The following is a 12,826-nucleotide window of genomic DNA, read 5'->3' on the forward strand; positions in this document are numbered from 1 at the left end:
CCGTGCACGATGCATCGCCAGCGTCCGCCATCTCCGTTTCGGCTCGTATATCAGCCAAGACAGCGGGTGAATTTAACACAACGGTAAATAGAACGATAAACAAAAATAAGAACGACATAGCGGCTACGTCGGCCGCTTAATTTTACTGCCTCCAATTTATTCTGACGACTTTTATTCCCCTCTTCTCCTCATCCTTCTCTTCCACCTACCATTTCGCTTCTTTTTTTTTTCATGCTGGATTTTAACGCCTCGCCCGAAACGCGTGTCGCGATTTTCACGCTCCACACTAGCGATTTATTCGTTTTTATTATTCCGTTATTTATATTTTTTTCTCTTCCTCTCGATTTCCTAAATTGTTGTTTATCACTTTTGTGGATTACGGTCTATGTGGCAGAATTTTTTAGATTTTTAAACCTGAAATGATATTATTCAGGTCTTTCGTGTGCGCAGGATATTAGTTATTGTATTGCAAAATAATTGCGACCAAAAGGATTCTTCTTTCTTTTATGGCCAGTTGGATTTTATGAACTTGAAGCTACGTGCTTGAGAGTGCCTCAACAAATTTTTGCAGAATTCCAAATGTACGAAAATTTAGCCACTGTGACGGGTGGTGGTCCAGTGAAGCAACTGCCAATCCAGGATTACGACTACTATGTGTTTTTAAAGGCTTATACGATTTTAGAGTATTTTAGATGGTTCTGAAACTTTGAGAATTGATGGAATTATTTTTGCAAGATATTACGTTCCATTGTTGCAGTGCAATTGGTGTCATACACGAAATTGCACGACAGTATTATTTGCGATATAATAGATGCTACGATGTTGTAAACTGTGTAATATTACATATGTATATGATGTTAAATTGATGTATATGAAATGTTTCCGAAATCGTTTCTAAAGTTTCAAATTGACGAATAACGCGCAATAATTTTCCTCGTATGGGTAATTGTTGTTAGCTACGTTCAAAAGGAAGAGTAATAAGGTTTATTAATACAAATATCAGAAGCTTAATTATTATCTATTATAAATAATCCTATTATTCTCGTGACTTTGTATACGTACATATGAAAGTATGAAACGTAAGTATGAAATCTCTCTCTCTCTGTTTAATCATAAAGTAACATTAAAATCAGAAAATCAGCAAAAACGTACTAATCGAGGTTCCCTGCTGATTATATATAATTTTATATATTATATATATGAATATCTGATCTTTGGTCAATAGATCAACATATATATTTAATGATCAACGATCAAACATTATTTCTCTTGTTATAAATAAATACTTCCTATCATATATATATATAGAGGGAAAGTTAAATAGAATAAAGTAAAGTCAAATAACGAGAGTTAAATAAAAATTACAGACATTTACTCCAAAAATATCGTCCAGAATTACATGTTCCATTTCCATCAAACAATAAGAAAAGCATTTTATCTCCCAAACCCTTCCAACCTTCTCGATTCTCCAGGCTCCTCAAGTCACAAGAGATTCCATCTTCGATAGAAACAGGCGGACAGAAATAGCGTTCAAAATACAAGCGAGATGAAAGTGTACCGAATCGCGAAGCAAACAATCGCGTTCGGTCAAGGTAAATAAACCAAACTCCCCAGAGGATTTTCTCTCATCCCTCCCAGCCACCCTCTTTGTCAAAAAAACAGTCAAAGAAAGGGAGCGAAGAAGAATGTGAAATATCAAAGGGAAGCAGGAAACAGAAGAGGAAACAGCTCGAAGTAATTCAAGAATACGTTGCGACCAAAATCCTCCCTCGAAACTTTACGATCTTCTTTCCTCTTTTTTCTTTGCCGCGAACAAAACCACCGACTGGCTGGCATTCCTTGCACGTTGTTTCGCTAATTGTAACTCCGTCGCCGCCCTTTGTTTCCACCATATTTTCACGGAGAATGAGAATTTTTGCTCGGCCTCTACTTCTTTTCCAGCCTCTTCTCCGTCAACCCTTTTCTCGTCCCTGTTCCTTTGCTTTCCCTGTTTCTTGCTTTGTCTTCGCGGAGACGCGCGCGAAATTGGGGACATTTTCCGCGCCACCGTGAACACTCGCGAAATTAAAGTGGCCACACGCCTCCTTCCTTTCTCTTTTCCTTTCTTCCTTCCTGATGCTCTTCCTCTCTTTAGGAAACGTGGCCTCCGCGATAGGAACATCCCCGCGTGACGGAAATTTATGACGGGAGATGCTTGGCGAAAATACGCGCGTACGACGTTCAGCGAAGTTTTCTTTTCTTTATTCTTGTCGGCCGTGCACCGAGCACCGCAGAGAAATAATTTTGGAATGCTTGGAGGTGTAGCGAGACCGTTCTTGACGATGTTGCACGTTGGAATTTATGTTAGGCTCGTGTCTTGCTTCCTTCTTTTTCTTATTACCGCGTTTTACAATTTAACCAGAGGAACTTGTTCCAGCTTTGTTCGCATCTCTCAACCTGAAAGCTTCGCGTAATATGTTGTAATAAAATACAGGTGGTGGTACGATACGATGATGGAATGATCTGCTGCTACGTAAGCGAAGAATACGAGGAAGGCCTCCGTGGAGTGATCTTGAACCTTGTTCCTTCGACTCGCATTATACTAAACGAATAATACACTGGTGTACCGAATGCATCAAGTTTGGTATTACATTTTCTCTGAACATGAGCTTGCTTTCTTATATGATATTCTGAAGTACTATGCAATTAAAATGTAACGCTTAAAAGCAATTCTAATATATTATACTATTTTCCAAAACTCCAGGTGGATTTAGTATAATTCAAATTTTGCGCGGTCTTTAACTGTTGAAGTGGTCATCGCTTCTAAGAAAAGTCTATAGCTGGTCTTTTAGTTTTCTCAAGCACTGAAGCCATCGACAACGTATAGACAAAAGACTGCGTCGGAGGCAAACCATAAACAGTAGATAAGCGACGTTGGCTTCTGGATCCACCTCAATTATATTCCGATTTGTATTTACACTTCAATATTTAAAATATATTTTCTACCTTACAATTTATTCACGCGTTCTTCAATTTATTCGCATACATCTAATAACCTCAACATTAACAATTTCTTCTTTGTCGAACAATTTCTTAACAAATTCATTTAGTACTGAACAACTGCTTTGTTTATAATACTTTAGGAAACCTAATTTACGTTATTCATTTCTTTCTTATACTCTGTAAAGTAAAGTTTAGATTGAGAATTTTTTATTTTTACCTGCCTGGTCGTTTCTAAAAATTAACGAACGAGGGAAAAACCACGGATGAATAACAACGCGAGTATTATCTTTAAACATTGTCCATGAAATGACAGGTGAAAATATTGTCTTCCAAACACATTTCAATATTATCGCAAAGAATAATAACGCGAATGGCCTGAAACCTTCGCGCACCATCGTATTTGATTACGCGAAAGCAAACGGAGAGTATCATTGAGTTATCGTCGTTCCGTTAACAACAAACTCCCATTGTACAGGCATCGTTGGTGAAATTTATATATGGCTCTCCTGACGTTTGCGGAGCCGCAAGTTAGCCTCAGAAGGGACCAGATGCACTGGCGTTTCCAAGAGGAACTTGTTCCTCTTTTTCGCGTTTCTGGAAATTAATAAAATTAGTTTCTCGAATAAACGACGCTTTCGAACAGCCTGAGCGGATAACGAGTTTTTCGTGTCGGATTCGGACACTATATAAATATATATGGAGTATATATTCTATGGAAATAGAATATGATTTTGAAAGAATAGAAAGAATAGAATATTCATATGATTTTTAATGGAAATACAATTACTAAATAATAATTCAATTTAATTAATAAATATATATTTTCGGGACTAACGAATAAAACGTGACGGAGAAAACTGGAAGGAAAAAGGAGCGAGTCGTACAGGGAAGGAAGACATTCACGATGGTAAGTTCGTAATTATATTTCCATTGAATTTACCGACGATGAAGTAATTAAATGCCATTTCTTGCCAGCGGAAATGCGGTTAACACAGCTGACTCGCGAGAAGAGATATCAAGTTTCGGGACGATATCACGTTATTTCGAGGCTAATGTAGGTCGTGAAAAAGTTGCGGAAGTCCTCAGCAGATTATTATGTTCTCTTATGGTATACAGTTGATATATATGAGCTTTTGTATGAGTTGTATTTATGTTAAGCTGATATTTAGCGCTTCGTTGATTAGTGATATTTGTTAGGAGAATAAGTTTTCTTTGAAATAGATAGGTTTGGGAAATTTCATCGAGGTTCGTCTGTAGAAAATTTGCGATACAAAATGAAGTACAGTGCGATGAGAATTAATTTGGAAAATATTCCCTTTGCTGTGGTTTTCTCGTTCTTTCGTTTCTCATTTTCGATTCTAATGTTTCTACGTATAATATATGCACGCTAAGACTAAAATTGAAATCAGTATACATTATTGAATAGATTTTATTTATCCCTTTCGAATTCACACTTTTGGACGATTGTAGGAGAAATTTCAATTGAAAATAAATTTTTCCTTGTGTTTTTATTTTTTATTTTATTGAAATGCAAAGGCTATTTTACCTCAAAATAAATATAGTTATTAATTATAACTACATACTAGCTGCTCTTACTCTTATTAATTCCGATAACAACAGCAGGCAATGTTTGGATAGCTGAAATTGAACAACATTTTCCATCGAAATTCTGTTAAATTATATGTCAATTTAGACAAAACACACGGCCCTGCACAACTTCAGAATACGCGTTCGTATAACCGAAAGCACACCCTAACAACGTAATTCGAATAATGGAGGCTCACTTATGAGTTCATAATGACTGACGCTAAACAAAATGTGGTTCGTATGAACGAGCCGAAGATAAGCGAAGTTGCGCTGTACTTACTCAATTTTATGAATTAAATTTTCTTAAAAGTGGCGCATGTGTGTGGAATAATGGTTGAATAATGGCATAAAGCGCGAAAGAAGCCATGAACCTAGAAAAGCGGCATCGAACTAATTCCTATCAGCGGAGCACGGCCAAAGCAATTTCCTGAAACTTCCCTCTGGAGAAATGCCTCTAGAGCTTCTTAAGTTTCCCAAGAGGAAATACCTAGTAATTTTCACGTTGCCGGTAAATTTCGTTTTCCGTTTCTCGTTATCGTCTCGTTTAAGCTTTTCGTTTCGCGCGCCGTTCAATATCCTATAGCATCAATGATAACCGTCTTTCGTAGGTACAATGGAATCGCGTATCTTACTGTTCCACGTTAGCATCCTTTTAGTCGAGAAAAAAGAAAAAAAAAGAGGAGATTTATAATTTTTATCGAACGGTTCGTCCTGATCAGAATTTGACAGGACATTAATTGACCTTGCGATAATTCTTTCTGTTACAGATTCCCATCTTGTTCTGATATTATACCTAACTTTCATTACCAATCGTTGGACAGTACAGGTATGCTGTTTCGAAAATTATAATTAGCATTCTAATTAATAAAACGTGAAATAATGATAATAACAAAACGTATATAAAATTTGGCGAGATATTTGAAAACGATATTCTTATTTCGTACAAAATATGAACATGCTGTTTCGCGTCTTTTCTTGTTCTTGGTACGAGAAATATCTCTCAAATTAGTCGTCTTAGGACACAAATATTTTAACCCTTTGCACTCCTATGTCTAGTGTGACTCGACATCAGTTTTTATCTCAGGAGCTGTTTTGTCCTCGATCCCACTCGACATTCCTTCAGCCCCAACTTTTTTGTGAAACGTGCGAAAGAAAACCAGGATTGCATCCTGGAAATTGTTTCAAGATATATCATACACTTAAAAATTAGAAAATACAACAGTAGTGTGAATAAAATTGGTATTTCAGTGAATTTGTTTCTTCCTTTATTTATTTAAATTGTCTTATTTTTTAGTTAAAGTAAACTTAAAAGCGTTGGGAGTTGCTGCTAACGAAATTGAAATAAAATTCCGAGTGCAAAGGGTTAATATGTAGCGACACATGAGTCATAGGACGAGGCGAAGCGAGAGAGATTCATGTTGTTGTTGTGCCTCGGAACACGGACACCGTCTCGGCACACGAAGTCAGCGCTAGGTTATATCTAGGCAAAAACCGTTGTTTGAGGCACGTTGGTTGAGAGCAACCGTCGTTCTAAGACAAATTTGAATCTTCCGACTCGCCCCCGACCAGTAAAAATAAGCGTACGCGATCGCAAGGAAAGGAGTTACAGTCAGTCGTCGATCAGTTATCAATCAGTTATCAACGAATTATCAGCGATCTAATTAACGAGTCATTAGCGATCCTAATTTACGACCAATACACTATCTTAGCGAATCGGTTAGTACGAGCGCCATTGCGAACATTATCTGTATACTAATTTATCATTTTAAATATATTCGACGGTTTCAACAACGAGCAATCTCGTCCATTAAACCTCACCGACCAACCATCCTCTACACATAAACCTCTACAAATACCTTTTAAAGAGTAAAAAGGTACAATGTACAACGTGTGAGAAAATATCTAATTTCATTTTAGAAAATCGTTGATCTTCGAAAGACCATCGGGGAAGAAAATCATAAATCACAATGTTGGCCATTACTTTGTCATAATTTTTTCCTATCAATAAGAGTAACAACGACAATTATATTCATCAAAAATAGAAGAGACTCTGTATACAAGAAATTTCTAAGAAATTACCAAGAAGTCACTAGTAACAGAAAAAATCCTTACACGCGAGATATCACGGGAAAGCAAAAAATTCTTTGCCACAGTAAATCACTCGCTGCGTAGAAAATCCGTCGCGATAAAAAATTACAAAGAAGAACCAACACCGTGAAAAGTCTCAATTTCTGCAAACCACAATACATTTTATTGGATTTTCCAACGAAAATCCTTTGATCGTTCACGCAGACTGCACATTTACTACTGTAGATATGGAAAATATTAATTCCACGTATAAAACAGCAACGAATCGTCGTGTCGAGACGAAACGATTCTTCGAACACACGATCGAATCTCATTTCTCGCAGCGACCGGGTAAAGAGGATTTATCGAATTTCACGTTTCACGAGAAATTTATTCGGAGCCAACGACCACGGTCGCGAGCTGCTGGAGTTACGGTGGTTGGCTGTCGTCGATTATTAAGTACAGCAAAAAGCTTTGTGCTCCCTTTTCCTTCGCAAATCGTAGGAATACCAATGACAGAGCCTCGTGGCAACGAGATTCTAAACGAAGAAAATCACCGTGGCACGCACAAAAAGCGTTGTTACGTTTGATTGTTTGTAACGGAAAAAATGGGTGGTACTTTATCTTTATGGAATTACCTATCATTAAAGAATACGTGATGTCATGAATATAATCTATCGAATCGATTTTAGATGTTAAAACGGCGAAGGAAGTTCCTGTAGAGAAATATCGTTTGAGATTTATTTTCCAAATTAGAAACAGTTTCATTTGACGCTGGAGATAATATCGATGGTATCGATGAATCAGCTGAATTGAAATCAATGAATCTTCTTTTCTATTTTACTCATATTTCTTACTTTAATATGACAGTCAAAATTCCGTGTGACAAAAATTACAACGCAAATAACACGAGACAATTCTTAACACGTTCATCGCCACGTCGCACATATCTATGCGAAGGGTATACTTCCATGTGGGCCCCGTCACCAAAGTATGGTGACGCTCTTCTTGTTCGAGTTAATTAAATATACGATATTATATATAAGATATACAATATAAAAATAGTAAAAACACATTATATCATACTTTTTATTAATTTATATTCTGAATAATATATTACATTATTCTATATCGCATGGTATTCGTTAAAACATTCCAAACACATTTGGGGTGATTTTGGGCACTTCAAACAATAGTTATAGACTCCGTCATCACTACTCCTCTCACTTTCAAATATATTTTCACGCTGTTTACTGAACATTTTGAAGATGAAAATCACTGATGTACGTCTTACAAGTATGCTTCTCGACTAAATGGAAGATCTGAGATATCTGCCATGAAATCCCTCGGAATACTCTAACTGGAAAGCTTATCGCTTTCTTCATTTCAGAAATAAATAATCTTTTCTTTACAATGAATCGAAGGCGATAAACAATGAATCGAAGGTGATAAACGATGAATTCCTGCTTGTCGCTCTATTTACATTCTGCGTACAGGCGGTCGGATTTGGGCCCCGCAGGAATCTTAGCCGAATCACGCTGAACGACGAACGTGTTAATAAACGTTGAATAAGTTTTAGCCATTTTTATCGATTAATAATTTTTACCTATTTTCCAAACCGTACAATACTCGTACTTTCGAAATATTCTGCGAAACAAAGGCTGAAACCGGCTGATGGCTGATAAAAGAGCTCGCCGGGTATGTAGGATAAAAGGATGGCTAGGGAAACCAGATCGATATTTCGAGACTCGATATTTCGACCGTCTGCCTCCGCGTGAAAAACTTTTCATATTGAGACGAATGGATCCGTGATCGGTAACGTTTCTTTCCAAACAGCAGACAAAGTTATCTGTGGAATGTGATGAATGTCTGAAATGTCATTTTTGCTAGTTTCTTTTCTGAAATGTGCCGAGTTGGATTGGTTTGGTTGAATTTTTGAACCAGGATTCAGATGAAACGTTTTTCTTACGTTCGATTTTCCTTACGATCGCGATCAGTAGATTTTTCAATGGTCTGATATAAAAGACCGTGTTTTTACGTACCGCCGAGAGTTTTGACGCATCGTTTTACGCTCCATTATAGTTCGTTCGATCAGCTGTTTATTTTTTTTACCTAGAAGAACGTGACGATACGTTTTAACAGCTTCTAGTTGTGAAACGTGATGCTATATCGATATTAATTTTGACCTCCTATAGTTTTTAACTTCCCATAGCGTGACGTATTTTATTCGGTTAAATTGCGAATTTTTATGCAAATTTATATTTTTCAGGATGCAATTTAAAATGTAGTATTCAGATGGATATTCGTTTTATTGGTTAAAAATGATACAGAGTATTTCATTTTAACGCTACATCGATACCTTTTTAATTTTCTATAATGTGACGTATTTTAATAGGTGATCGTTAGATTGCGAATTTTTATGCAAATTTATATTTTTCAGCATGTAATTTCAAAAGTAGTATTTAGATGGATATTCGTTTTACTGGTTAAAAATGATACAAAGCACTTCATTTTGACGCTACATCGATACCTTTTTAATCTTCTATAATGTGACGTATTTTAATCGGTGATCGTTAGATTGCGAATTTTTATGCAAATCCATGCTTTTCAGAATACAATTTAAAATATAGGATTTGGATGATATATTCATTTTACTGATTAAATATGATAACGAATACGTTATTTTGGATACTTTATGCGCGTACATAATATATCATATGCATTCTATGCATTTTTACATTTTTACATTTTTCACAAGTCCATGAAAATTCGTGGTCTGATTGTCAAATTTTATGCAAATCCAGCGAGTGTTCCATGGAATATCGTTTCCGATGGTCGGGCAACCTGTAGACTATACGTCAAATTTTATAAGCCAAAACAGAATAAGTCCGTATTTATCGTCTATCGCGAGATTAAATCAACTTGTCAGAGTCGACGAAAGCTACGCTGGCGACTAACGTAATTTAGAAGGAGCACCATAACCGGTGGGAATAAACAGAAGACGAAGTTGTTGGAAGAACAGATCAGCGTGGTGAACCACCTCTTTCGATCTAACGTTTTCAAAGACCCGGAAACCGAGCGGGTTAACCAGTGAAATTCGAGGATGATAAAGATAATAAGGAAAGAGAGAAAAGCAAGATGCTTCGACTAGTTGTAATTTGTTTCTTTGCGTCCCATAGCGCGGCAATTTGGCTTCGAATTAACGGAAATCCTCGGATCGGGAATGAAAGAAGGAACGCGCGGCTGGATGTCATAAAGGTAGAAGAGAAGAAAAAGAGCAGAGACGTGGAAAAAGTTGCCTTTGAAAGGAATAGATAGCTACTAGAAGACTTTTACTGGCTTTAATTCTTTGTCATTTTATATCGAATCGAATTCGATATCAATTTCGTTCTCTTTGTCATTTGGAGTTGACGCGACCAGCTCGTTATTTCATTTTACGATTGCAATTTTCCAAATTGATTAATCCTTTGAGAATCGATCGTATTATGTGTTATTAGTGCGTGTATGCGTGTAGTTTCTTGCTTAAATTTGTCGATATTGTTCCTTGAGAATCGAGAGGTTTTCTAATATACGTGGCGAATACAACTTTCACGTATTTGAACTATTTTATTGAATATTAGGTTGTCCGGAAAGTTTCTTTCGTTTTATAAAGAAATAATAAACGGACACTGTTTTTTGTTTTATATTAGTTTATTGAATTATGCACGAATATAATAATAGAAATAGAACGAAATGGATCATATCTAATTCAATAAAATAATATAAAACAGAAATTGTTGTTTATCTACTATCACCTTATGAAACGAAAGAACTTTTTCAGACAACCCAATAGTTGGTCGTGTGGTATAACATATAAAATATGAAGATGAACGCGACGTATATCGACGTATAAAGACGTATAAAGACGTATATCGTAACATTTCTTACAATAATAACAAAATATTTCTTTCGTATTAATTTATTGCTAATCTGTGACTAATCGAATTTGTCGTATGATTTTATATAATATATTACATGTTAAAATTTGCACACAGTGATTTAGTTAGATTAGAAGAATCGGACATTAAGAGACAATTGATTTTAAAAGCTAGTTAAGTCTAAAAAGTAAAGCGCACGATAATTAATCCTTTGTAACGTGTAACTTCAAAGTTACATACTGATATATCCTTCGGGCACAGAATTGTACACGGTGCATACTACCGAGACGTTGAACACGACCGTATGATATTTTAACATGGCGATCGATATTTCGCTGTTTTATACTTCGCTGAATAATGCACTATCACAGAAGCGCAGTATTTCTTAACTGTCGTGCGAACTCCTACCAATCAAGTATAACACTACCATTTAACGTGTTAACTCAGTGGCTCTTTAGCCAGGGAACTTTTGACACGAAATGAAAAATGAATAAGGGGGAATGAATCGTCGGTAACAGATGGGACGTAATGGGACGGATGCATTGCACTATATGCGGTAGAATTAATAAAAGATTAATCGATAAAAAATTAGAATAGGACACACGCGATCGTTCGTATAAATTTTTCTCTTGTAGACTTTTTTCGTATTTAACATTTATACGATTTCAACGAACTGTTTAAAACGTATGGGTAATTGTGATATTTAAAGAATAAAACACATGTAATGGAGCATTTTAGTATCGAACCTTTCTCCTTATTCAACCAACTTATATTTAAGAAAGAACGAGACTTTTGTAATGCATAGCAAATTTGAAAATCTCCTTTCTACCTAATATTCTATACATATAAAACATAAAAGGGTCGAATTTAAAAAACCAACAGTCTATCGTGTTTGCTTAGGATGAAAACTGAACTCTCTGGACTTGGATTACGTAAGATTTCACGAGAATCGAGTATAACTGTGGAATGTATATCGAAATATGCGTGCAACAGCAATTCGAAGAGTCAGAAATCGTGAAATATGAAGGAGCGAGAGGTATGGAATAACTTGAAATTGGGAGACAAAAGCGGAATATGAAACGAGGACGGACGATATAGACGCGGAAAGGTGAAATCTATCGAGTTCCGGAGTTATTTCGTTATTTCCGTTGGTGGAGCTTTCGAAGTGGACCGGCAGGAAGTTTATGGGATTACTTTTTGAATGGCGCCATCGGGCACCGTGGAGTGGGGCGGTGAAAACGAGATTCACGTGACGACTGGATATGCGAGATTATTTCATTTCATCCTATAACAGACCATTCTGCCGTTTAAATCTATCGATGCTGCTTAAGGTCCATCTTGCTTTACGCTCTCATTCTGTTTTTCTTCTAGCTCGCGGAACATCGAAATTTAAAATCCCTTTTCCAACTGTATCACGAATTAACTGTTTCTAATTTACTAAACTTTCTAACTTAACCGTTTCTAACTTAATTGTTTCTTTCAAAAATATGTCATTTTCCAATTCACATGTGTCTCATTCATGTGTATAATATGAATATTTTCTCATATATATAAAAAAAAAAAAAACAGATTAAGACGAGATTTCTGTTTAGAAAACAGCAAATATTCGATTCTCGTAAATCCTAACTCCGCACGTTATTATTAAACTTTGTCAACTCAGTTTTGTCAATTTACAAACCGATGGAGATGGGATAGTTAAGAATTAGAGCGACAATGTGTGGACAATGTATGTTCATGCGTTTAATTGGAAAGCGCGAAACTGCATAGAATTCACATGATAAAGGAAAATTATAAAATATTCAAAACAAAGAGTACAGAAGAAAGACAGAATAGCTGACATTTTTCGTTTTCTTTACGGGAGAGGAATTGTATAGTTTTGTAGCGGCATATGCGTCTTAGGACGTTTCGATACGAAAATGCCTCACATAGTTGTTTCGCCACAGAGGATTAACACTGTACGACGCACATAATGTAATAAACAAACTCTGGACAAAGCAATTTGGCTACGTGCAACCTACAACCGGCGACAAGTTCAAACCTTCCGATACCCCCCTCGACCAATATAAATAGACGACTATGTTCTCCAGAAGGCAGTCAGTCGAGCGAATAAGTATAACGAATCAGTCTAGCGAATCAGTATAACAATTAGTATCAGTACCGCAGTATCGCGCAATCTTTTAACGAATATCATCAAGCGAGCAACGCTTGTGATTAACTTTGTATTCTACATTTTAAAATATCTGTAAATATAGTTAATTAAATTAACTCGTCTC

At 36.1% G+C, this 12,826-nt stretch overlaps 1 protein-coding gene across 3 annotated transcripts in view; it reads left to right on the forward strand.

The window, feature by feature from the left end:
- LOC139995678 (prolyl 4-hydroxylase subunit alpha-1-like) overlaps positions 1-12,826 on the forward strand; it is a 232,339-nt gene that overhangs the window by 34,769 nt on the left and 184,744 nt on the right. For 2 of the 3 annotated variants that reach the window (XM_072019363.1, XM_072019366.1), the window contains exon 2: positions 5,337-5,395. The exons of the other annotated variant lie outside the window; for it this stretch is intronic. The gene's annotated coding sequence lies outside the window, so the exon portion shown is untranslated. The remainder of the gene's footprint in view (positions 1-5,336; positions 5,396-12,826) is intronic. 3 annotated transcript variants of the gene reach the window in all.

The sequence above is a fragment of the Bombus fervidus genome, chromosome 16 (genome assembly GCF_041682495.2).
Source record: "Bombus fervidus isolate BK054 chromosome 16, iyBomFerv1, whole genome shotgun sequence".
Taxonomy (NCBI): domain Eukaryota; kingdom Metazoa; phylum Arthropoda; class Insecta; order Hymenoptera; family Apidae; genus Bombus; species Bombus fervidus.